The 22361-nt window shown below is 38.3% G+C and overlaps 1 protein-coding gene and 1 long non-coding RNA gene across 5 annotated transcripts in view; one reads left to right on the forward strand and one right to left on the reverse strand.

Moving 5' to 3' along the window:
- The window catches only part of TRPC4 (transient receptor potential cation channel subfamily C member 4), a 209905-nt gene extending 189053 nt beyond the window's left edge, over positions 1-20852 (reverse strand). For 2 of the 3 annotated variants that reach the window (XM_055426213.2, XM_055426211.2), the window contains exon 1: positions 20323-20852. The gene's annotated coding sequence lies outside the window, so the exon portion shown is untranslated. Of the gene's footprint in view, positions 1-19069; positions 19246-20322 lie in introns of all 3 variants that reach the window. The other variant, XM_088842727.1, reaches the window with a different exon arrangement.
- The window catches only part of LOC148775855 (uncharacterized), a 64667-nt gene continuing 61849 nt past the window's right edge, over positions 19544-22361 (forward strand). For both annotated transcript variants that reach the window (XR_016038892.1, XR_016038893.1), the window contains exon 1: positions 19544-20046. This is a non-coding gene — a long non-coding RNA (uncharacterized LOC148775855). The remainder of the gene's footprint in view (positions 20047-22361) is intronic.

Consider the following 22361-nt stretch of genomic DNA (forward strand, 5'->3'; position numbering starts at 1 on the left):
AATATCTTACAATTTATTAATTAATTACACATCAACAAAGCTAAAAAAATATGAAGACAGGTTCAATATAAATGTGATTGGTATCTGAAAGTTAATAATTACAAAGATTAACTTTGCAAAATAATATTTTAATATGACCCTTTAGACACCTTTCTATCGGTGTCCTGCTATGAATGATAAGGACCTCCTTCATGTTTACTATCTCTTCCCAATCTTCTGTATTTTCCACCTAATGATGACTGTTATTTTAGTATTGCATGTGTACTAAGTCACTTCAGTCATGCCCGACCCTTTGAGACCCTATGGTCTGTAACCCACCAGGTTCCTCTGTCAGTGGGATTCTCCAGGCAAGAATACTGGAGTGGGATGCCATGCCCTCCTCCAGGGCATCTTCCCTGCATTGGTAGGTAGGCTCTTTACCACTAGCACAAGTTGAATCATATGAAAGTCATTTTGTATTTTAAAAAATCATCACATATAGGCAGTTTCATATGGTTCAAACTATTTTATATTTTAGAATAATATTTATAAATGTAATTTAAATATTCATTTATAAATTTATATTTAATAATATTCATACATGTATATTTAAATATACATTTATAAATTTATATTTAATAATATTCATAAGTTTAAATACCATTCATAAATAATAATATTCATAAATTTATATTTCATGTTCTGTCCTCATTTTAAATTTCATCTCCTGACTTCTGTGAGCTATAAATTTACTTATATATTTTCAACTTTATAACAGGTCCAGTAGGTTCTTGAGAGTCATTTCCTAGGCAGGTTGATAAGAAGTCTAGGGGTCCCCTAGGAGAGAGGGGTCTGGAATTCTCAAGGAGGAAGAAAGGACAAACTTTTTTGTCCCTCTACATTCCTTAGGATTATATAACAATAGTGTATCCTGCTTGAGGTCAGTCTCTGGAAAAAACCTTCTGGCTAATCCTGTTATCTTAAGGTGTAAGTTATGGTAGTCGGTTTACTGAGGTCTTTACAACCTCCAGACATTCTTTTGATTCACTGTAATAATTAATTAGAGAGCATATAACTCCGTGGCTAACCATATAGCTCAGTCGGTAAAGAATCTGCCTGCAGTGCAGGAGACCCGGGTTCGATCCCTGGGTTGGGAAGATCCCCTGGAGAAGGAAATGGCAACCCACTCCAGTATCCTTGCCTGGAAAATTTCATGGACAGAGGAGCCTGGTGGGCTTCAGTCCTGGGGTTGCAAAGAGTCGGGCACGACTGAGCGGCTAACACTAACACTAACCATAGCAAGAGGGTACTCTTTCTGCCCCCTTCTGATGCCTATGTCAGAAGCTTTCTTTATCTCCTTTATACTTTAATAAAACTTTATTACACCAAAGCTCCGAGCGATCAAGCCTTGTCTCTGGCCCCGGATTGAATTCTTCTCCTCCAGAGGCCAAGAATCCCGGCATCTTTGCGTGGGTCAGCAACAACCTTTCATTCTGTCACTAAAGTTGGCCCTCTATCTTTTGGCTAAAGGTTGATTCTACAGTTGAAAAACCATTTAGATTCATTTTCACTATAATAATTATATGAATACATATATCATTTGAGTATTGGCTTGGGGATCTATCTTCTCTGCAAATCCAGAGTCATTCTTAATGGATTTTTTTTTCTTTTTTGCTTCTCAACTAATTAACTCATCATGAATCTGGAATTCAAGACAGACCCACCTAACTGTAATCACCACAAAGGCAATAAATGTTTTGTCAGTGGCTAGAGATGATGCATTGTAAGTAAGTTTTGTTGTTGCTCAGTCGCTCAGTCATGTCCAACTCTTTGTGACCCCATGGACTGCAGCATGCCTGGCTTCCCTGTCCTTCATTATCTGGAGCAATGAAAAATAAAATGAAAAATAGTTCAAATTGTGATTAACTGTATATAAGAACAGATGATTTATAGAAGGTCATGATACGCATTCATGCATTTAATAAAAAATATACAGGAAGAAATTTATGGTATACCTGTATGTCAACAGAAATAAGAATGGCCCAGACAGATGGAAACAGTATAACTATATGTATGTATTTATGTGTTAGTCACTCAGTCGTGTCTGACTCTTTGCCACCCCATGGATTGTAGCCCATTAGGCTTGTGAAGCTATAACTAGAAGCAAGAGAAGAAGTCAATAAGCTGGCTTTCTTTGCTGTGGGGATGTGAGTAATCGCTTGTTTTCTCTATGCTTTGTGCTAAAAAAGAAAAAAAAATTATACATTGGATTTCATCAAAATTAAAACTTTCACCCTGAAAATGACTTAAGAAGATGAAATGACAAGCCATTGATGTGAAAAAAATACTTGCAAACCACATTAGATAAATGACTAGTATATAGATACTTGAAGTACTCTCAAATCTCAACATTGAAAACAAGAACAAAAGCACATTAGATAATGTGCCAAATACATAAGGAGACAGTCACTGGAAGATGATATACAAATGCAAATAAGCACATAAAATGATGCCTGACATCATTAGCCACTGGAGAAATGCAAATGAATGCCACAATGAGATATCACTACTAGAAGAATGGCTGAATTTTAGAATAAAAAATAATAATGGTGTGAAGGTATAGCTGTTACCTTATTCTATGTTCCAACGTCCTTTTATGATAAGGATGTAGAGAACCTGACCATTCATATATTTTTGCTAAGGCTATAAAGCGCTACAGTCATGCGGAAAGGTAGTTGTAGCAGTTTCTTAAAAACTAAAAATAAATAAATGTGCAACTAGCATATGACTCAACAATTATACTCTGGGCATGTATCCCAGATAAATGAAGACTTATGTTCACGCAAAAATTGGTACACAAATGTTTATAGCAGTATTGTTGGTGATGGTAACAATCTGAAAATAACCCAGACGTTAAGCAGCATGTGGTTCATCCACACTATGGGATACTACTCATCAATAAATAAGGAAAAAACTATTGAAACTCAAAATACTGTGGATCAATCTCAACAGCATTGATACTGAGTGAAAGAAGCCAATCTCCAAAGATCAAATACTGTATCATTTCATTTCTCTTATATTCTCAAAATGACAAAAACACAGCGATGGAAAACAAAGGAATGATTTCTCATGGTTAGAGATGGTTTCTATCAAAAACCACAGGCACACACAAAATATAAATCAAGAGGCAGACCTTGGGACAGTCTTGTTTAAAATAGACTTGAAAAGGCAAAGAAAGATAAAGATTGGGTGAGTTTTCCTGAAATTGACATTGATAAATACAGATAAGAACAAAAAAGGAAGGAATAAGGACAGTGTTTTCCCAGACATTGTACAATTGGATTTAAACCCAGTCCCTAAAAATTTAACACTTTAGCAAGTGGCTCAGTGGTAAAGAATCTTCCTGCAAAACAGGAGGCGCAGGTTCTACCCCTGGGTCAGCAAGAACCACTGGAGAAGGAAATGTCAACCCACTCCAGTGTTCTTGCCTGGAAAATCCAATGGACAGAGGAGCCTAGCAGGTTACAGTCCACAGGATTGCAAAAGAGTCTGACATGATTTAGTGACTAAACAACAACAACAAATAAAATGTGAAAAGGCTTGGAAACATGATTGCATGCATGCTAGGACTAATAAATAAGAAAACTAGCAACTGCTCAGTAATTCATGTGGGTACCCTGAGAAAACGTTTCAGATTCCAAGCTTGCATTATCTTATAGCGTAATTGTTAAGAAACAGTTGTGGAATTTGTCAGGTTTGGGTTTAATTCAGGGCACTACCACATAATAACTATGTGACTTGGGAAAGCTATTTAATCAACCTAAGCCTTTATTTTCCTTATCTGTAAAATGGGGGTGATGATGATTGTCCCAAGGCTAACAAGATAATGCAGGCAAACCAAACAGCCTAGGGCCTGCCATATAATCACTCATTAAATGTGAACTAATGTTACCTTTATTGTTATTTTCAGAATAAAAGAATTGGAAAACTTCATTCTAGCCACTATTAGAGCACCATAAACTTCCCTACTCTTAGCTGGTCCCCAAATTTATGAAAAGCCTGCTAGTTATTTAGTATGATAATTGTGTATTTGGGGAACTACATGTGACTTTAAGCTCCAATGCGATACCACAAAGCAAGGGTCTAGAAGATTTCAAGAAAAATTGCATTAGATGTGACTTTTCACAAAACACTCAAGAAAACGGAACCCAATATGGTTAAAGTCTGAGTGACTTAATGGCTCAAAGAGGATTTCAGTCTTGAAAGTTTTCAATTTTGCAGTTACAGAATTGTGTCTCAAAATTGATGTTTGTAAAAAAAAAAAAATGTACAGTATAAATTCTTTGATCATTAAAAAACTTCAGTAGAAAAGACTTTAATACACAAACTGCAACCAGGACAGCATCCGTGGAGCATCAGGGCAGACAGACACAGCAGACAAGGAGGGCGGGGGACACAGGATTATATGGAGGGGAAAGATATTCAGGTTCCAGAGTTCTTCCTTAGTCCACACCATTCCTGTCTGTCAGAGCACATGGTCTGCTAGTGGGCATGTCAAGACATACAGCAATGGATGGGACTTGAGGTCTCCACTGAGAAGACCAGAAGTAGAAAGAGCATGGTGTGTGCATTCTCAGCAGTGTCTGACTCTTTGTGACCCTATGGACCGGAGCCCCTGAGACTCCTCTGTCCATGGAATTTTCCAGGCAAGAATACTGGAATGGGTTGCCATTTCCCCCTCTGGGGGCACTTCCTGACCCAGGGATCGAACCTGTGTCTCTTTCATCTTCTACATTCGCAGGCAGATTCCTTACCACTGCGCCAACTGATAGATCCCTCCAATTTTACACCCCACTCACATCCTATTATCTAGGTAAATGCAGATCCAGTTAGGAGACAACTGAATGATTACTGAAGTCATCCAAGAAAGCCTTCGGGTCCATGATAAGACGCTCTTGGTCATTAGTACTAATAAGAGAAAAGTGGCATGATGGCTTTCTGGCAAATCCAAATGGTGTGTGGAAATGAAAGGAAGTCGTACTGGGGTCACAAAAAATTAAGGACTAAATTATTTGTTTTTTTAGGGCTTTGGAGAAGAAATGAAATGGGCTTCTAGGGGTCAGGTTTGAAAGACCCTGAACATGCTCTTCTGTCTTGGGTAAAAGTTATAACCCCAAAGTGCTCCAGATGGCACCCCACGATTACAGGGAAAGAGCCTGGTTACCTCCCTCCAGATATATCAGAAGAGGGACTGAAGTTCCATCACAGCCCCATTCCCCACAGTGCTCGATTCCCACAGTTAGACAAACTCTACAGGCTTCCTGGTGAGAAGACTGGGTGTGTAGCTACAGAGGCTTAGGTCTTGGATAGGCAGGTAGCCTTGTGGGCAAGTGAGCTCAGCTGCCCTCCAGCTTGTCCATGGTATGCTCCTAACTGTTAATGAAAGCTGGTCACCCACATCAAGGAACACTACTAAGGAATTTAAAAGAACAAGCTATTGATACCCACAACTAGGATGAATCCTGGGCTTGGTGGCCATGATGTTCCACTGGAAGGAAAGTCTGGCTTTGTGGTAGGTGTTCCTGAAGGCTTCCTTGGTGGCTCAGATGGTAAAGCATCTGCTTGCAATGCAGGAGATCCCAGGGTTCAACCCCTGGGTCAGGAAGATCCCCTGGAGAAGGGAATGGTTACCCACTCCAGTATTCTTGCCTGGAAAATTTCATGGCTAGAGAAGCTTGGCAGGCTATAGCCCACAGGGTCGCAAAGCATTGGATACGACTGAGTGACTAACACTTTCACTTTCACACCTGAAGTTCAGAGATGGTGCACGTGTTGTTGGTCATGCGATGAACTGTTTTCCATGGATATAGATGTAGTCTTCAGGACCATGGTCACAACCATGGCAACAGAGTGGCTGAGGGTGGGACTGTCATCTCAAAAGACAAACATGCATCTCATTTCTGGGTAAGGACCAACCATCCCTGAGCATAGAATTTATTCGAACTCCTCATTCTCTTCTGGGCAAATGTAACTGATCTTTTACCCAGACCCTTTCCACTTAGGCTTCATCACACTTAAAGTCAGTTATTAGCCTGAAAGGGGCTGTGGGGAAAACGTAAAATTCTCCAGTCCCAGAAGGTTCAGTGTTGACAACCTAACTCACTCATCAGGGTGGAACTGAGGCCATGCTGTGCTGGGTCCAGTGATGGATCTGGACTGTCTACACTGGGAAGAGAGCATCCTCCCCATCTACTCCTGAATCCATTTTGTACAGAAGAAAACCACAATATATATTTTTTCAAAAAAGAAAATGCACATCTTCAGGTAAACAAAGACGGATTTGGATCATATGAACACAACTAGCAGATACAGTAATCAAATACTGAAGTGATCCTGATGAAGGATTCAGAGACAATATCTCATAGGCAGGTTTGGCCGATGCCTCAAGTTAAAGGAAAAGGTGTACTATAGTGTTGGGTACATCCACAGAACACCTTTAAGGAAATTTATCAGGCTTTAGGCAATTTTAGCCATAACAGTTATAACTGTAGCATAAACGGCAGTGAGCACCGACACTTCCCCGTCTTTATGTAATGGACTTTGAATGGGAGAAATGAAGATTACTCAGAAAACCACAGCCCTGAAAAACATCTCACCTCGGTGACAAAGAGGTCAAATTGCTACTGCATTATATTGCTCTACTTTTTGTTCAGTTAATAGTGTGTTTGTGATTCAGTAAGAAAGAGCTATTAGTTGAAACTTAATTACAATTGATTTGAGTCACATTAATAAGGTTTTACTTAGAATTTATTATTTTATACAAAATAGCTTTAAATTGGTTGTTTAAAATGATTGTTCTAAAGTCAAAGACTTGGTAATTTTGTAAGAATAATGTTATTTCTGAGCTAATTTAAAAAATCAAATAAAAAATTGTGTAACTATGTTGCAGTTGCTACATTTCTCTCCCTGTGGGTATAATTATATGTCTATACTATACCATATATGTATAATTTCTTTTTAAATGCTTTGACTAAATTTTTTGGCACTAAATTCAAAATATAAAAGAAGTACTTGTGTTTCTAGCTATGATAGAATGGCATGTAGTGGCCTAATATTTTTTTTGATAACATTTAGAAAAGCTGGGTAAATATAAACAAAGAAGTAAATAAATCTCTATCTAAAGAAGAGCTGCAGTTATCATACTAAGTGAAGTTAAGTCAGACAAATAGCATATAACATCACTTATAAATGGGATCTAAAAAAGTGATACAAGTGAACTTATTTACAAAACAGAAACAGACTCATAGACTTAGAAAACAAACATGGTTACCAAAGGGGAAGGGTAGGGACAGGGATAAGTTAGGAGGTTCAGATTAACATATATACACTACTATATATAAAATAGTCAACTAGGACCTACTGTATAGCACAGGGAACTCTACTCAATACTCTGTAATCACTCATGGGAGAAGAATCTGAAAAAGGATGGATATTTGTATATGTATAGCTGAATCACTCTGCTGTACAGCTGAAACTGAGACAACATTGTACATCAACTGTACTTCAATCTGAAATAAATTTTTAAAAAATCAACTTAAAAAAGAGTGGCAAAGCTAACAAGTACTTGAAGAGTCAGTATCTTAGTTGGAGAGAAACCACCGAGAGATGACTTGACCTTCTACAAACCACATTTCCTCTTAATGCATTTGCCAAGGCAGATACAAGGGTTTCATGTCCTGGTAAGAAGGGAGACAGATGGAAGTATGTCTTACACCCAGAAGCTCTTTTCTCAAAGCATTTGTTAAAATCTTAAGCTTTGCAGGAAAATAATTAAGAAAGCTGCTGAAATTTAGGGCAGAGTATTCACGAACCTTACAAAACTGCAGAGATAAAATTCATTATCCTGGAACCTTAAAGGAGGAGTGATCTTACTACATAGCCAAGGTGCTCAGGCCCTGGGGTCCTATAACATATCCTGGGGGTCAGCCAGGGGTTCATAGGCTTGCAAAGGTTGAAATTAACTTCTTATCTGCTCAGGTTCTGATTGGTTTAAGATGTTTACTCACATGTTATCTGCCTTCCAGAGGATAGATAAAACCATTTAAAATATCCAGGTAATAGCAGAGAAAGCAAATATGCATGGAAATACATTAAAAGAATAATTAATAAAAGAATACTAGATATATGGCACAGAGTAAAAAGAAAAAAATATTAATAATTGGAGGCATTAAAGGGGGAAAGGTAAGTGCAAAACTACCTCTGAACATTAATGAACAAAAATTTTCCAAAACTGATGAAAGAAATCAAGTCATATTTTAAAAGTGTTTCAAATACCAAGCAACAGAAATCTAAAAAGCTCAGTTTGGTACATAATCGTAAAACTAATGAAAACAAAGACTAAAAGAAAGCATAAAAGCAACCAAAAATAAAGAATATATTGCCCTCAAAGGAGCCATAATCTGACTGATGGTTGACATTTCAGCAGAAATGATAGAAGCTGAAAGTCAACTGAGGAGCATGAAGTACTGAAAGAAAAAAATTTCTAATCTAGAATACTCCAAACAACAGAAATAGCCTTAAAAGTGAGATCAAATAAAAACATTTTCAATCAAACAAAAACTGAGAAAAGTTTTGGCCCACTGACATTAAACATGCTGAAAAGAACTCTTGGTTGCCTACAGATGGATGGCAGAGGGCATCTAAGGACAGCAGGTGTAGCATTCGCAATTATAGTAACATAAGAGAAAACTAAAATAAAAATAAAACAGATTTATAATTGCTCTTAAAAAAATTAAATCTATCCAACTCATCCCATTCCTCTACTGAATGCATGTGTCTCTATGTATAAAATTTTATTCTTTAAAAGATCAATATACTGTCCTTCAAGTTTATTTCCACCATATTTTGTGATAAGAAATAAAAAAGACAATAGCTCATCAATAGATAAATATTTTGTATTGGTTGGTCTCACAATGTATGTCAAATAATTGGCAGACACTTTCAAAATGCTGCTATGAATTTTAGGAAAATAAAGTATTTGCTGCATGCATTAAAATTAAAATGTTAAATTCTTTTTAAAATTAATGAGTAGTGATAATAAATCAGTAGTATATCTTAAGTATTTGTTATTTCAGATAAGATACTTAAAATATTCACACAGGTTTTTATAGTGAATTCATATAGAATTTATCCTTATAATGATGGTTAACATTCATTTCAGTGTAAAGCACAAAAATGGGCAGAAATCCCAGTTTCAACCACATAATGATTTTCCCATCATAATGGAGCAGAGTACAACTGATCATTTTTCTTAAGCCCAATAGTTTAATTGTGCCCCTTCTTGTATACCAAGAAAGAATGTAACAATATGAAATCCCCTTTCTTAAAATCCTTTGCTTAAGCCCTACTTGATATGAAATTTTCTTACATATATTAGAAAGAAACTATTATCTCTAACTTACAGAAAAGAAACTAGAGTTTTTTATCAGAAGCCATAATTTATTAGAGGTTGCAATTAAATTTCACCATGAATACAGAACCTTACCACACTTTTATAAACGTCCAGAAAAATAAATGTTCATCATAATTGCCATCTACCGATGGAAATACCCTGATCTGATCAAAGCAGCAGGCAATGTGGGTTCCTATATGGCCATTCCTCTGTCATCAACCTCCAATCTATGTGGGAGCAGCCCTACACACAGGACCAACTGGGCAACTGAAGATGTTTATCTGTAGGTATAACGATGGGTGGAGTGCAAACAGTAGATATGGCATGTTGCATTGGAGATGAACCAAAGGGTACATGAAACCCTTTGAGCAGTCACTGTCTTTATTATACTTGTTTATCCACTTCATTATGATTAAAATCAAAATAAGTTCTGTCAGACTATGAAACACTCCTAAAAGCTACTGAATAGCAATATATTCAATGAGTAGAGATTACCTTTAATCATATTCAATATTTGACACACAATCCTTGTATATTTTTGAAGATCTTGACTCTTATTAGAGAGTATCTCAGCTTTCAAATAACTTTAAGTAAACTGAAATGAATCAGGGTTGTATGGTTCAAATATATCTAGGCTATTCAACAATGGATCATTTCAAAAACACGGTGTGTTGAATTCTTCTCAATCAGGTTGTCTCCTGTCTCTATTTTTATTTTGTGGAAATCTATGTTAAGAAAACAATCAGAGACTAAAATATTGCATTATAGAACAGATTTTATGCATTTTGTGCTTACGAAAACCATTAACTATTAATCTTAAAAAGAGGTGATTTTTAATATATATTTGTTCCCAATATTTCAATTATAGCAATGTAATAAGTAGTAAGAAAATATTTAGGAAGATTAGAAATTTCTGGTTTTAATGATTCCCTGTTCAGTACAACAACAAAAAGCAGTTTTTATTCTTCAGGTTAAGATTGTTGATATTTTATATATTGGGGAAAATTCTTTATCATAAGGACTATTATAATGAAATGTTTTTTCATTAAGGCTTCTTTTATTCATGAAAAGGCAAAATCATTTGCTGGTTCACTTTGTTCCAAGAACATGCTGGATTGCTAAATGAAAATACGCGGTTCAGTTCTCTAAGTAGCTTGCACATTACAAATCAGAATGTTAAGCTGTGAGGTTAAAATGAACCAGATAAGCAAGTAAGTCTTTTGCCTCTGCCAACATTTTCTTTTTATACAGCACATACAGAGAGACATATCTTTTTTTTTTAGATACAAAGCTATCTAATATCCTATGGAGCAATAATAACCCTAATATTTGAGTGTTCTTTAAAAGTATTTCTTTCTCTTTAATTGTAGAGGCTCTCAGAGGCTTAGAGATAGGCACTCTGATTATTTCACATGATGATTTTCAGAAAATAAAAAATCCTGGTAAACAGTGGATAGCCCTAGGAATGAAGTTCCCAAAAAATTATTCCACAAAGTAGAATGTAGCTGACTGCAGTCCCTTTTTTGTTCCCAAAATTTAAGGTCATGAGGTAGATGGTCTATTTCGACGTCTTCAATACATCCTCAGCTGTAGACATAAGAGCTTCCTAGAAAACACTAACAGTGCATATTGAGAACTGCTAGATGATTCTAGAATGGGTCCATACAAGACTTTCTTGAGCCAAAGTGTTTTATGTTCCAAGGCAATGGGATAGGGGTGTAAGGATCCAAGTTAAGACACCCCTAGCTTTAAAATAGTCTTCTTCTCTTAGGTTTCTTCATTGTTTTAAAGAGGGATTGGGCACCATGTGGGTATGTCACCATAAATCCACCAAGATTTGGAAAACAATTTTTCTCCTTTGAATGGTTAACTCAGTAATATCTATATATAAAAGGAAAGCACCATCTTTAACAGTGTCGATAATGTTATGTAATTTGAACATAAATTTATAGTTGGAAACTCTAAGCCCTATTTTTATAAGAAACAATAATTTGAGACAAGGAAGAGAAGATGGATTTGTATTTCTTCCAATGTGACCCTATGTCATTGTTCTAAATTCCAATTGTAGACTATATTTATCTTAGTTTGACTTGTGTTATTTTCTTAATGAGTTTTCCATTTCCATGAGGAGAGATTAGGTGACAATAAAAAAGCAAAATGTCTACAAGATAACAGGGGACACTAGAACATGTTATGAAGAGGCTTAGGAGAATCTTCTTTTGAAATCTTAAACAAAAAAGGTGAGATGTACCTCTTTATTCTTAGCATCTAGTGGGGATGACTGTCACGCATGAAATAAGTCCTTCATCAAACATTTCATGTGTGTATATATATATATGTGTGTGTGTGTATGTATATAATATGTATCTGCTATTCAGAAAAAAGCATTTGAGAGTATATCTTTTTTTAAAAAAACTTTTGAATTAGATGACCTTCCAAGTCATTCAGTACATGTCTAACCATTCCACAGGGACACTAACACACCAGCAGATAACTTCTGTTGTCTTTTATGGGCTAGTCTACCTTCTTTGCTAACAATTTTAATCTCACTGTCTCTAGTAATTACTCTGCAAGCATCATCTTAAGAACCTGTCCCTAGAAGCAGTCTCCCACTCCTTCTTAATCTTTACTACTTATATGGCATTATATATAGCTATATGTATAGGTTTACTTACTTATATACACATATACAGTACATACAGATGGAGAGATATATATATATAATTTATGTTTATTAATGAATTCAAAGGCAGGTTTTAAGGGTTGGTATATGTTTAAATGCATAGATATATATTTGTATATATATATATATGTGTGTGTGTGTATCACTATACAATTAAATGAATCCAAAAATTACTTATCAAACTACAACCACCACAGAAGAGAATTCATTTAAAGTGTCGTCTTCAGTGTGATCTTTGGGGTATGCAACCCTACTTTACCTATCATGAAAGAGATTTTTATATAAAATGATACCCCTGTTTCACAAACAGTTGGGATGGTTATATATAAAACACGGTGGGCTCTCCACCCTTCATCCAGTGTACATTATGCATCACTCCTGTCCTTTCATCCATCATTTTTGGGGTGATTCATACAGGTATGTGACCAGTTCCTTGAAAGAACAGCATATTAAAATACAGAGGTTGAGCATAGCAGCTGACAACAATCACCCATGCATTCATTCATTCCATTCACCCATTCAAAAAGCATATGCTGAACACTAAGTATCTTAATTCTGTGAAAATAAAAATTATGATGCATTGAGCTATGAACCATGTGTAGCTTCTTCACCATCATTTAGAGGTAAAATATATTAAAAGTGTAGTAGGGTACCTGAGACCTTCCCAGGTTGCTCAGTGGTAAAGAATCTGCCTTCCAAGCAGGAGAGGCAGGTTCCATCCCTGGGTTGGGAAGATTCCCTGGAGAAGGAAATGGCAACCCACTCCAGTATTCTTGCCTGGGAAATCCCACGGACAGAGGAGCCTGGTGGGCTACAGTCCATGGGGTCACAAACAATCCGACACAAACAACAACAAAGGGTACGTGAACACTGTTCATAAACTTTCATTTGTAACAAGTTTCCCAGGCAGAATAAATAGAATAAAAAACTACTAACCGCCCTCCAAAAAATAAAAGCTCATGCCACTCACAACTGGACATCATAGGTTGTCAAGGCTTTGACATGAATTCTCAGCTTAATTTAACAATTGTGATCACACCAAAGAAGTCTCTGACTGCCTTGAGTTCAGTAAGTATTCCTGAGAAATATTCTTTCAACTCTAATCACACTTACAGTGTAAAAGAACAAAAACTCCCTCCTAAGAATTTCAGCACAGCACCACTTAAAGCACATTAATAACTGACTATATAAATTCTGTGAAAATGAGCATTATAGAGTTACCAGTTGACTGGAAGTCATGTCCATGGAATATCAGTGGGTTAATGTTTATAACATAGGAAGTAATACAGTACTCACAATATCGTATAAGTGCAAATTATTATTATAATGGCTTCATTAGGTAAATAAATAAACTCACGATTTAGCAATGGAATTATAAAACTATGAAATAAGTATGCTTAAATGCAAAAGCGTAAGATTTATGACAGTCACATGGGGTCGCAAAGAGTCGGACACGACTGAGCGACTGAACTGAACCGAACTGAACTGAAGTCACTTTAAAACTCACACGTTTTTGAGTATCCTCTGGGTTTCTTAAAGGAGTTTACTTTAAGACCTCTATCCATCTGTAAGGTAGACTATAACAAGGGTTTAGCTTGTATTTATACTTGAGACACCTGGAGACATGAAGGAAGCTTTCAAGGAGACAGTGATATTGAGCTAGGTTTAGTGCCCGGAGAACATTCTGGCAGGAAGCAGTAAGAGAGAAGTTATTCCGTAGAGAGGGAGCTGTGCCAGAAAACGCAAAGATGAAGGACTGATTCGTGTGTCACTCATCTATTTATTCAATTATCCATTTACCAATATTCAAATAATATCTCCTGAATAGGTATCACTTCAGTGCTAATTTTTGTCATATATGACATATATTCAAAAAATGTATTTCCTCAACTTCAATGTCAATGGGTTTTTGGATTTAAGCACATTGGTTTTAAATGCAGGTGTATTTTTTTTAAAAAATGGCAAATGTGTTAAAATGTGCCACCAGCTGAACCATGTCTTTTGGGATGCATGAAAGAGTGCTCCCTTCATTAAATACCAAGGGACATGCAAGATAATTAAGCAATTAAAATTAAGACAAAAACACTTCTCTAGAAATTTCATATAACACTGATAAGATATAACATAAACCTGTGTTAACATGACTGTGTTTTGTACAAAGACATTTTATGAACAGCCTACAGATGTTTTCAAGGTTTGAATGACAATTTTTTATTTAGAAATTATAATCTCATAACTATTTAAAAGTCTATTATCTAGAATTTTATCCATGAAAATAAGCTTTTTCTTTTTTTTTCTTTCCACACGCATTACATCTAGATTCAAGAGTAAGAAAGGAAATAGTTTTGAGAACAATTGGCTTGAGCTGAGTATCTCATCTCCTACTCTGCTTCAAAACGGACAGAGCCTTAGTTAACAGTGTTGTTTCAAATTCTAGAGTTATAATGGGGTCATTTATGTCCCAATGTTACAACATTTGAAAAGCTAAATAAATAAATGGCTATAAGAATCCAATGAACTCATGGATCTTGTTAAAAGATTACTAATTTTATTTTTGAAACCATAAGAATCAAGTAAAAGGAATATTGGCTTTAAAATCAAGTAGACATGGGTTCAAATTCTGACTCTACCACAAAGAAACTCTGTGATTTTTTTTTTTTTTCTTTTTGGTAGTAATTTAGCCTTTTCAGACTCTTTAAAAGTTAGTAATAATACCTTAGTGTTAGGGTAGGTGTAAAGATAAAAAACTAAGTTTCTAGCACAGTTCCTGGCATACCTTAAGTACTCATAAATATTGACTTACTCTCTTTTTCCCACTTTCCTTTTTTGGTAATAATTCTTATCTTCCTGTCTTAAGTAAATTTTACTATTGATAATATTTGTTCAAGGAAATGACTCACGGTAACTTTTCAACGTTTTTAGACCATAGCACACGACAGGCAGAGTACAGTGAATGTGTATCTGATTCATTACATTTCACTTGCCATTTCTCCAAAAGAATGGAGTGTGCTAGATAAAGCTATTGAGGCTTATTTTTAAATTAATGCTTTACTTAACATTTTGAATTTTATGTGTAAAACTGGGCCCACGTGTCATCTGTTGCTTCTCAAGAAGCCATTACTCAATGACACGGCCGAGTTTCAAAGGAAAGGTTTTTTCAAAGCATTGACTAATCTACACTAATATTAATGGGCTATCACCTACAGTTTAGTTCCAAGAAAATGTCAACAGCTGAAACTATTATCTCTCTTTCACAACCTGTTTAAGTGAAACAACTTTCAGAAGAATCATTGAGACTTAAGTTTATTTCACTCCATGTACTGAATAGTTCATGGAACCACATGGTTTCAAACCAATATATTTTCAATGTATGTGTCTTTAATTTTCAGTTTCTCCAGTGAAGAGCTTCTTCTTCTGAAAGTACTGTTTCATCATAGGTGTTATTTTGGTAGTACCAATGTTTTCAGAGAGCAGGTCTGTATTTGCACTGATTAAATAGATACAGCCATGATATTGCATTCCTGATCAAAATATTCTCAAATCTCTTAAAATATTAACATCTCAATGCAGCTTGGAGGATTAGAACTAGGAAACATAAGGAGAGGAAAGATATGAATAGTTCCAAAACAGCTTTTCATCACAACTAGACAGAAGCAAATGTCCAGTGTAAGTTGGGTTGAACTAATCAGTTGTAATGTTTATTTGGTATGAATATGTGTTGTGGGGAGTGATGAAGCATAAATTAGGTGAAAAGACAAGGTTTTTGTTTTCAGCTGTCTCTTCAACATCATTTTTAATAAGAACCAAAATGCTTCTGGTGGGTTTTCCATAGATATTAAAGAGGTGAATAACCCTAGTTTCAGTTTGGCCTAGACAATACAACTTGGAAAGAAAAGATGCACATTAGAATCTGATCTCATGAAATGTTCAGCCATCATGATTTTGAAAAAAAGAAAACTTAACAGTTTATACTTCCCTTCACCTAACTTGTTTTTAGAAATAAAACAATCACATTTTCATAAAAAAATATTCAGTCCACAGTTTTACTTTCCTAGCTGGTGTTTATCATTTCTTCTCTATCTTTATTTACAGAATCCTTTCTCTTTGAGCACTGATGTTCACAATATTAAATACTGAACAAAAATGTATCTATTTTTATTTTTGTTTCAATATATGAATTAATTAGAAAAGGTAGATCGTGTAAGTTTTCAGTTGCTAAATATATTAATGATCTGAATTGTCATAAATTATCCTGGCAATTAAACATGCAGGTGTAAAATCATGACAATATTTTCTGCAACTTATTTCTGAAAGTATTTTCAATTCAGAGGGGTTAATTGGCACATTCATAATGATTATTTTTGTACTTCAATACTTATCACATTTATTATAAGCTTTAGGTTTAAAAGTTTAAAATGTGTATACTGAGTAAGATATGCAAATTTCCTTTAATCAGAAAGAATAAAAGCAATGTCTGGTGTTTCCTACTTATATAAAATATGAATTAACAGAGGTTATCTTATGTGAAGAAGGAAATGGTCAACCCCCTCCAGTATTTTTGCCTGGGAAATCCCATGGACAGAGAAGCCTGGTGGGCTACAGTCCACAGGGTCTGCAAAGAATTGAGCATGACTTAGCAACTAAACAACAACAAAGTTAGGTGGAAAGTTATTTGATCTCTTACACCTTCAATAACCGAAGTGGCCACAGAATTCATATAGAACTTTAGTTTTCTAATGGTTTGTTCTTTATAATCTGAACTTGACTTTTCAGGAATAACTGCCATAGAAACATAAATAATGTAAAATTACAAAACTTTAAAGCTTATAAGTAACGGAAGTTTACTCCACTTCTTGTGTCTGTGAGAGTTACCATGAAGCAAGTAAACTGAAACATATTTTTCAAGAACCAAACTTTTCAGAGAGTTAATGTATTTACAGGTGTTACTAAAGAGACATCTTTTATAACTCTTGCACTTAGTTTATGCTTTGATGAATGCCCATGTTCCTTTAAGTTCTCACATAAATGGAAGAAATTTTCTAAATTTGCAATTATGAATCTTCTTACTATGCCTTATTTAAGCTGTCTATATACCTAACTATATGTTTATTCACCCAGTGAATATTAAGCACCTCTTATGCATCAATTTCATTAACCTATTAGTATTTCTCTTAATATGTAACTTCCTTGGCATGAATCTATTGGCTCTTCAGTTCACAACATCAGGCCTAATAGAGTAACTGAGCTCTGATCAGAACTCTACTGAAAGCCTCTGTAGGTCAGTGGTCTCATTCAGGAACGAGGGAAGTGCTTGCTTTCTTTTTACCTGTACTGAAAGGTTGGGGGCAGGAGGAGAAGGGGACGACAGAGAATGAGATGGCTGGATGGCATCGCCAACTCTATGGACACGAGTTTGAGTGAACTCCGGGAGTTGGAGATGGACAGGGAGGCCTAGCGTGCTGTGATTCATAGGGTCGTGGAGAGTCGGACACGACTGAGCGACTGAACTGAACTGAACTGAACCCTTCATTAATTCAAGATATTTGCATAAAATACTTTGATAAAGCCAATGTAATGTCTAATGATGTGCTGATTTACATTAATTCATAGTCTTAAGTGCTTCTTTAGCAAGAACTTATCTAACTGAATTTTGATTCTAATATTCAAACTACTAGTTATCCCTTTATCTTACTGACTTTTTGCCTACCATACTTAAAAGGAGAGGTCTTGGTCTACTGTCTGGGTGACTAGAAGTGGGTATAGAAATAGGTATTACCATCTAAGTTTAAATAGCCAATGATTTCAGTACCCATGATTTCAATGTTTTAACATATCCACACGTTCTTACTCTCCCTAATTCGGAATTTTTCTTAAAAAAATAAAAACACAACAAACTCTAGCCAACCTCTTCACTTATAGAATTTGTAATATGTTTTGTGCAGCAATGACTGTAATAGGAAATCCAGAAATTATATGAGAACTGATTTTGTTTTTCAATTTTACAAGTCTGTTGTAAATTTCCTTTTAATAAAAGGAGTAAACCTTGTTTCTGCCTCCTCCCACTCTTTTGGCTTGGTGCTTACTCAGAGTAAGCCAACTTGCTGCATCTTACAGTTACGGATATTAACTGAGAAGGGCCCCCCAAGAAAGCGTGTGAAGAGGGATACACCGTGGTGGATACAGCACAGTGAATACGGGCGAGTCCCGGAGCTCCCTGTCAGTCTCTCCCAGCCCTCCATCCCCTTCCAGGATTCTCTAGTTACCTCATCACAAAAGGCAGCCGACTTCTCAGCCAGAACAACAAGTTGTGCAGCGAATCTCAGTGATTCGGCCAAGCAGCAAACAGGGTCATTGGCTTAATTGGAATCTCAGTAGCCAAGCGAACTAGGAATCCCTTAGCCTGGGTTCAGCGACACGGATCAAAGTGGTTCCGTGTTTTGATAGAGAATGAAAATGACGCAGAGTTTAACTGACAGGATATTGATGACCGTCCTTTCTTTATTACCCCAGTTTAGGTACCAGAGTCTAGGGCTCCCTTATATGCGCCCAGGGGCCACCAAGATCTCCCACCTTCCCCAAATGCATAAAAGGCTAAAAACAGACTGCCTCCCCAGCTCCACGGCGTGGCTTTCGCGGCTTTGTTTACCATATAAGTCACACCGGGGGTTCACTCTTTGCCCTCTCCCCTGCCTTAAAGCCGGGTGCGGTAAGATGCTGAGAAACATCCCCAAACTCTAGTTCAGCCCAGGTCAACCACAGAAAGCTTCACAGATCCGGTCCCCAGCCCTAAAGAGAAACCTTGCAGAGCCCGAGCCTCTGGATCTAGTAACCCCCAGGGATGTCCGCCTAAGAGGGAGCCGGCTTCCCAGGCAGCTTGAGAAACTTAACCGAGATCCCAGAAACGAGGGGAGGTGCGGCTCCGGCCGGATGGAGCTCTGAAGCGACATCCTCTTTACCTGCAAAGTTGAGATCTTCTGGCTGAAGGAGGTTGGAGTCGAGGCCGGCGGCGCGAGTGCTTCGCCGGGTGCCAGCACGCCCGGCAAATTCCGACGGGATCTCCTTAGTCTTCGCCGAGTTTCCGAGCATTCCAAGGAAAACGCACGAAGCTGGAGCCCACGCAGCTGGCACCGAACTGGGCGGAGTGAGGATGCTCTGAGAGTGAAGCCGCGCCAGGCGGGGGAGGGGCGGGCCGGGGGAGGAGAACCTCGCCCACCCCCGGCCCTTTAGGACCCCTCTGGGTGAAGTTAGCGTTCCCACGGCTGTCAGCCGACGAAGCAAGAGGAAGGCACCCCTCCCTGCATCTCCGGCGGCGGCCTGACTCCGGGTCAGCGCAGCCCGGGCTCGGACGGGACCACTCGGAAAGATGCGCGTCCCACGCGCCGCTCTGCGCGGCGGTGGAGGGGGACCTGCGCGAGGGCAGGACCCGGGGAAGAGCCTCCGCCGCCCCGGGGCCAGATGTTTGGGGTCAGCCCGTTGGGCAGGCGAGCTCACCACAAGCCAGCGGTCATCCAGTCCAGTCGGTGGCCAGTATCCCACCCGGCGACCCTGGAGACCAGCCAGACACACCTCCAGGCTCGGGGCGGGCTCCCCACCCTCCCCACCCTCCCCAGGCTGTCCGACTTCAGTTCGCGTCAGAACCCGGCCACTGATCACCTTGCGCCCACCCAAGTAAACAAGCCCCGCGCGGTAGGTACCCCGACTTGAAAAAGTAGCCCCCCACCCTCCTCACCCGATTACTCGCAAAGCTTCTCCCTCTCCGGCTCCCGGGGGTCCCGGCACCCCCTCTCGCGTCCTCAAGGTGTCAGACTTCCCCTGCAAGAGCAGGCGTCTGCGACTCGCTGCTCGAGTCCACAATGGAGACAGTCGCAATGAATAAATGACGAGGCGGCGTTCCACCCACCCTCAATCCAGCTCGCTCTTTCCAACGAAATCAGTAAGTTTCCAAATTTTAAACAACCCCCCCACCCAAGTGCGCACCAGCCTAGGGGCGCGAGGTCCCGTTGCTCCAGGTGGGATGTATTGAGTGTGTGTGTGTGTGTGTGCGTGTGTGTGTGTGTGTGTGTGTTGGTAGTGGTGGTCCCATCAGCGTACTGACGATTTCAAGATAAAAGTTATCTTTTAGCCATCACTGTGGTGTTCACATCTGAAAATCAGATTAAAGTGTTTAGAGGAAATGTCATATATATTGACAAAGTTGGCAATAACTTACTTGTTGGTCACTGCGGCGCGGTGATTCCCAGCTTGTCACTCCCGGAGGCTTGCTTGGTCACGACCCTGGGACTGGAGAGTCCAATCCGTAAACTAGAGAGTGGAGTCCACGCGGAATCCTAGCTAGCGATTACTCTGCTTGAGACCCTTGGTTCTACTGGATTCCTTTTCGTTTCCCGAAAGCCCTGGGGTGAGCCACTGGTCTCCAGTCGCATCTCAGCAGATGCTGCTCCCGCTTTGCGCTTGTGCAACAGGAGTGGCCACTCTTTCTCCCCGTCCCAGCCACGCGCGGCTACACCTTCTGGGAATCAGGACTCTGACGACTGCGGAGAGGCGGACCATTTTCTTCCCAAGAAATATTTCCCCAAGGGAGTTAAGGGTAGGCGGCAAGCTGGACCCACGCAGCCTCCAAAGCCCAAAATTAAGAGAATTTCCTTCTTGGCTGTCTTATTTTTTACTTATTTTTTAGTTCACAAGAGTTGAGAGCTTTTTTTTCTCTTTGAGTATTTACATGAGTAAAGAGGAAATTGCTGAGGCTCACCCACTGGGGTGATGTGCATACTGTTTTTTTTTTTTTTTTCTTAATCACTTTTCTTATTCCTAAATGTTTCTTTCTCTCTAGTTTACAGCTCTTCTCCCGGGTTTATCCTAAGCCCAGCCTTGACTTCTGTTGTAAATTTCTAAGTCGTCTCCTCCCCTGATGAATACTGAGTTGGCCAGAGGCAAAGGTGGTTCCTATAGTATCTCTCCAGAAAAATAAGTGTGCAAATAACAGGGGGATTCTTTCTTGCCTTGAATCTTTCTCATTTTAGTTTTTTAACACAAAAGTACTTTAATATCTTTAAACACTTTGTAGAATGTTTTCATGTTAAACAGTGATGAAATATCCAGGAATACATGTATCTGTAGGCAAGGGAATGAACTTTAATAATACATACAAGGGAAGGAAGGACAATATATATGAAAATCTATTTTATACATAATAGATTATGAAATCTATTTTTCATGAAATAATTTATATCCCCATTTTTTGTTTGTTTGCTGTTGTTTAGTTGCTAAGATGTGTCCCACTCTTTTGTGACCCATGGACTGTACCTCACCAAGTTCCTTTGTCCGTGGGATTCCCCATGCAAGACTACTAGAGTGGGTTGTCATTCCTTCTCCAAGGGATCTTCTGGACCCAGGGATGGAACCTATGTCTGCTGCATTGGCAGGCAGATTCTTTACCCTGGAGCCACCTGGGAAGCCTATATCCCCATTAATTATCAGTAATTAAAAGGTTTCAATACCTAAGAAGCAAAAGCAAAGCCAACATTCATGAGTCAATGTTTTATTTCAGCCTTTAATAAACAAAACTCTACATATTTTGTTTGTGTGTATCTTTTAAAGTGTAATCAGTCAGTCAGGCAGTTCAGTTGCTTAGTCATGTCTGACTCTGCGACCCCATGGACTGCAGCACGCCAGGCCTACCTGTCCATCATCAACTCCTGGAGTTTACTCAAACTCATGTCCATTGAGCTGATGATGCCATCCAACCATTTCATCCTCTGTCATCCCCTTCTCCTCCCACCTTCAATCTTTCCCAGCATCAGGGTCTTTTCAGATGAGTCAGTTCTTCCATTAAGGTGGCCACAGTAATGGAATTTCAGCATCAGCATCAGTCCTTCCAATGAATATTCAGGACTGATTTCCCTTAGGATGGACTGGATTGATCTCTTTGCAGTCCAACGGACTCTCAAGAGTCTTCTCCAACACCACAGTTCAAAAGCATCAAGTCTTCAGTGCTCAGCTTCCTTTATAGTCCAACTCTCACATCCATACATGACTACTGGAAAAACCATACCTTTGACTAGATGCACCTTTGTTGGCAAAGTAATGTCTCTGCTGTTGTCTCTGTCTAGGTTGGTCATAACTTTTCTTCCAAGGAGCAAGCGTCTTTTAATTTCATGGCTGCAGTCACCATCTGAAGTGATTTTGGAGCCTAAAAAAATAAAGTCTCTCACTGTTTCCACTGTTTCCCCACCTATTTGCCATGAAATG

This window comes from Moschus berezovskii, chromosome 13, assembly GCF_049115385.1.
Source record: "Moschus berezovskii isolate FMDL1 chromosome 13, NW_MosBer_1.0, whole genome shotgun sequence".
Lineage (NCBI taxonomy): Eukaryota > Metazoa > Chordata > Mammalia > Artiodactyla > Moschidae > Moschus > Moschus berezovskii.